Below are 5403 nucleotides of genomic sequence, written 5' to 3'. Positions count from 1 at the left end.
AAAACGTATAAATAATAACCCTCCAATCTTTATTTCCTCTCCCTAACTAGTGTCAATGGAGATAAAAATCTGCTTGCATAATTCTTGACTTTTAAAAGAAAAATGTAGCAAATATTATGCAGAGATTTTAAAAATTATGGTTACCTGAAATTTTGTAAAACGTAGAAGATATGATGTAATGTGAAAAGAACAAAACACCAAGTTATATATCAGTTGAGGTCCTATATACATATCAGTGTGAAGGTCAGCATGGGTGTAGAAGTCTACACAAGTGTGGATGTCAACGTCAATGTCAAGGTCCATGTGGACGAGGGCATAGATGCAGAAACAAGCCCAGAAAAAAACATATATACTAACAAACATTTTCTGTTTCATAGCATTATAAGTAATATTTACTTTCTTATGCTGTTCTCGATTATCTATTTTTTCTTGACTGAACATATATTAAAATCATAATCAGGAAAAATACTTGGCACTTTTTTTTGAAGGATCAATGTTCTGTTTGTTTGTATGTAAAATATCTCCATTTCAGGATGACACAGAAACATGAAAAAAATTCCTGCAAAGTGAGACGCATAGCAATGCACTGAGATGAGGGAACCGGAGTGAATCATAGACCAAGATCAAAGTCACTCAGGGAGAGCTAAAATACTTGGCATTCCAGAAACCTAAAGGTCTGTCCTGTCTCTTAGGTGCCTTCCCTGTGGAGCTGAGGATACGGGGTCTCTCTGGTGTACGGGGCCACTCTCTGCAGGAGAGGTTTGCCAAGGCCTCCAGAGAAACTGTGAAACAGTTCAAGTTTGTCTTTGGTGCAAAATGTGCATCTCTTTTTTCAGTACCTAATGTATACCAGGTGCTTTGCTAGAATCTTGACATATGTTAGTACTAAGATTGACAATTCTCCAAGGTATCTATAAAAGTGAGAAAAGTGAGAGTTGGAGAAATTAAGTGCCCCAAATCACACAACTGGTCAGACTGGGATTTGAACTTAGTCTCAGTGGGCTCTAAAGCCCCTCCTCTATACTACACCTGGCTCTCACCGCCCTTTTCAGCAGATGAAATACTTTACGCACACCTTTAGTGTCTCAGATCTCCAGAATCATAAAAGCAAATTCCTTTAGAAGCCATTGAAATATATCCTGAGAAGAACCCCTGGCAGGTGCCCCTCAAATTCCACTGTTATGGTGAACACCTTTATCCACGTGCTCCTCATGTTTCCACAGAAGAGGTTTTCTTCTCCATTCCCCCTCAAAAAGAGTGGTAAATCCTTCTGGTTGCCTCTCTTCCCCATCACTCACTCGACCCCCTAGGGAGAGGAGTGTGATATTTCACTGGTGATACTTGTGAGACTCTAACATCCTTTGGATCACATGAACCAAGGGGCAGGACCCCTGACTGTAAAGGTAACACATACAGCCAACAGTCCCCTCTTCGTTAACCAATGTGTTATACAAAGCCAATAAAATATTAACTTTTCACATTAAATAAGTTAATTCTAAAGTTTAGTTGGAAAAATAAACAGGCAAAAGTAGTCGAGAAAATTCTGAAAAAGAATAATTACCAGATTTTTTCCAAACTAGAAATCAAAGCATATTATAAAGCTATAGTGATTAAAAATGTATAGTGCTGATACATGAATAGACCAAGAGATCAATGAAAGAGAATAAAAAGTCCATAAATAGACCTAAGAGCACGTGGAAATTTAGTATGTGATAAATTTAATATAGCTTAAAGAATAGTATCTCAAATCCATGGAGAAAAGATACATTTTTCAATTAAAGGCTTTAGGACAACTGGATGGCCATCTAAAATAAAGTTGGATCCCATACCTCACAACTTCACCAGGAAAAATTCCGAGTGGTACAAAAATTTAAATGTAAAAAAGAATAGCATATGACAAGTGACATAAGAAACCATGGGAGAATTATTTAATAATCTCAGAGGGCAGAATATCTTTGCATTTATGACACACACGAAACACAGAAGTCACAACATTCTGCAGAAAAAATCAAAGACAAATGACAAAACTGGAAGGAAAAAATATTTGTAATAGACACCATGCTAATTTTTCTAAATATATAAAGAATTCCTAAAAATCAGCAAGGAACAAACCAATGGCCCAATTAAAAACTAGGCAAATGATTTGCAGCAACATGGATGGACCTAGAGATTATCATACTAAGTGATGTAAGTCAGAAAGAGAAAGACAGATATATCACTTATATGTGAAATCTAAAAAAATGATACAAATGAACTGATCTACAAAACAGAAATCGACTCACAGACATAGAAAACAAACTTAAAGTTACCAAAGGGGAAAGTGGGGAGGTATAAATTAGGACCTTGGGATTAACAGATACACACTACTATATACAAAATAGATAAACAACAAGGACCTACTGTATATTCAATATCTTGTAATAACCTATAATGGAAAAGAATCTGAAAAAGAATGTGTGTGTATATATATATATATATATATATATATATATATATATACACACACACATATGTATAAGTGGATCAATTTGCTGTACACCAGAAACTAACGCAACATTATAAATCAACTATACGTCAATATAAGTAAATACATAAATAAATTTTAAAATAGGCAAATGATATGAGCCAACTCTTCCCAGCACAGAAAAGACAGAAGGTTCTTAAAACATCTGAAAAGGGGTTCAACGTCACTCACAATTGGAGAGACGTACTTTACAACTATCAGGGAGTGTCGTTTTGCACCCGGCCTGTTGGCAGACCTGAGACTTTGGTAGGAGACTGTGCTGGTGACGTTGTGAGGAAAGAGGCCTGCTCCTACACTGCTGGTAGAAGTGGAAATTAGAACAGCCCCTGTGAAGGGCAGTGTGTGAATGCCATATCCTTTGACACAGCCATTCCACTCCCAGGAATTTAGAGAACAAAAGATGCTCCCATATGCAAAATGACTTAGGTACATGGTCATTCATCGCAGCAAGGTTTAAAACAGCAAAAAGCTGAAAACGTCAACCGAATACTGGTTAAGTTATAATACACCCACCTAAAAGGCTACCGTGCAGCTATAAAAGAAGAAAAGGATGACATTCTTTATGTGTGGATATAGATCATCTCCATGAGATATTGTTAACGTAAAATCCAGGGCTTAAAAGTGCATAGACTGTGCTATCATCTTGTGTTACAAATCAAAAAAGGAATGCACTGAATATACATATCTGCTGATGTTTACATAACCTCTCACAGCGCTAACAGTGTTTAGTTAAAGCGCCAGAAAGAATGACCTCTGAATGTCTCAACTCACTCAACATGGTGAGACCTTCGTGATGCTCAGGGCTATGCTCTCCACCCGAAGGTCAGGGGAGACTAATAGCAGAGGCGTGAAACAGTACCCTCGGGGAGGCCCGAGCACTCCAACTACTGTGTCCTCCCCAGAATGGGGGGATCTTTTCAAACCATGCGGACACTTTTTTCTTAATTAATTGATACAAATCTGATACATTGATACATTCTCGTCAATAACATATTTACATTCGTTTTAAGATAAAAATAATGATTTATTTTTCCCCAAGGAAGATGCACCATACGGCACTGAGGTCTCAGATACTCACAGATATATGGTGGCCTTCACCCAGTTTTGGCAGCAAGAGAGAATCGCTTGGGATCCATGCTCACATCTTTAACTACCCAACTTTTTATGCTTGATCTTTCCTCCTGAATTCCAAATAATAACAAAAATAACAGATTGGTTGCACGCCAGGCATTTTGATTAGATGCTCACGGCAATCCTAGGATGTCAAGATCATTATTATCCTCATTTTAAAAACACGGAAGCTGCACTTCCCTGGTGGCGCAGTGGTTAAGAATCCGTCTGCCAATGCAGGGGACACGGGTTCAAGCCCTGGTCCAGGAAGATCCCACATGCTGCGGAGCAACTAAGCCCATGAGCCACAACTACTGAGCCTGTGCTCTAGAGCCCACGAGCCACAACGACTGAGCCCACGTGCCACAGCTACTGAAGCCCACGCACCTAGAGCCCCTGCTCCACAACAAGAGAAGCCACCGCAATAAGAAACCCGCACACCGCAACGAAGAGTAGCCCCCGCTCGCCGCAACTAGAGAAAGCCTGTGCGCAGCAGCGGAGACCCAACACAGGCAAAAATTAAAAACTAAAATTTAAAAATAAATAAATAAATAAAACGCGGAAGCTGAGGCTCAGAGGGTTAAGTGCTTGCTCAGCATCACACAAGCTAAAAAGCAGAAAGGCTGAAGTTCCACCACAGATGGATCAGACGCCAAAGTTATTTCTCTTTATCTGTGTCAAGCAACTTTCAATTCTCTCTGCACCGTTGTTTTTTGGTTTTTTAAATTTATTTATTTATTTTTGGCTGTGTTGTGTCTTCGTTGCAGTGCATGGGCTTCTCAATGTGGTGGCTTCTCTTGTTGTGGAGCATGGGCTCTAGGCGCACGGGCTTCAGTAGTTGTGGCACATGGGCTCAGTAGTTGTGGCTCACAGGCTCTAGAGCACAGGCTCAGTAGTTGTGGCGCACGGGCTTAGTTGCTCCACGGCACGTGGGATCTTCCCAGACCAGGCCTCGAACACATGTCCCCTGCACTGGCAGGCGGATTTGACCACTGCGCCACCAGGGAAGCCCTGCACTGCTCTTTAATGCCTTCTTTATTTGGTTCTCTTTCTAGTGGTCCTCTATGACATATTAAACCTTATACATTCCTCTGGCTTCAATGTCTACAAATTCTAGTGGCTCTCAATCCGAGCTGCACATTGGACTCTCTCGGAGAGATTTTAAAACACACCCACCAGAACTCACCCACAGATACTTTGTTTTCATTGGTCTGGGATGGGATCTAGGAACCAGTGTTTTCAACCCCTTCCTCCACTCCATGTGTGTTTTATTCAACTTTGCATCCCCAGTGCCTAGTAGGCACTCACTAAATATTTGTTAAATGAATGAATGAATAGATGATGAATGAATGAAAGAAGGAAGGAAGGAACGAACGAACGAACAAACTTCAGGGTAAGGTAGGAGCCAAAATTGTTTTCGACAATAAAGCAACAGCAGTTGTGAAAGCCCTAGGCTAGGTCATAAATGCGGAGTCATTTTGATCTCCTTCTGGGACACTGGAGAAGGAAGCTGCATCCCTGTAACCCGCTCCATTTCCACACAATGGAACACTATAAATAGCAGCCCTGAATCACATGAGGGTTATGTAATATAAGGTTCACAGAACAGGCTGCCTTTATCACTCAGGCTTAAGTTACACTGAAATGGAAACTCAGCTGATGCCCTATGTATTAGTTTCTCCAAAAGATGAAAGTCTCTGGCGTTTGCCCGGACCATCTATTTCCATTGCCCAGGTTGCCAGGGCCTTTCTTGATAAGGAATTCCTGCT

At 40.3% G+C, this 5403-nt stretch overlaps 1 pseudogene; it reads left to right on the top strand.

Moving 5' to 3' along the window:
- The first annotated feature begins 249 nt into the window (after positions 1–249).
- Positions 250–5403, top strand: part of LOC103071072 (ferritin light chain pseudogene) — an 11492-nt pseudogene continuing 6338 nt past the window's right edge.

Source organism: Lipotes vexillifer, unplaced genomic scaffold (genome assembly GCF_000442215.2).
Source record: "Lipotes vexillifer unplaced genomic scaffold, Lipotes_vexillifer_v1.1 scaffold331, whole genome shotgun sequence".
Lineage (NCBI taxonomy): Eukaryota > Metazoa > Chordata > Mammalia > Artiodactyla > Lipotidae > Lipotes > Lipotes vexillifer.
Note: the sequence above shows the minus strand (reverse complement) of the source record. Positions and strands in the feature narration are given on the sequence as shown.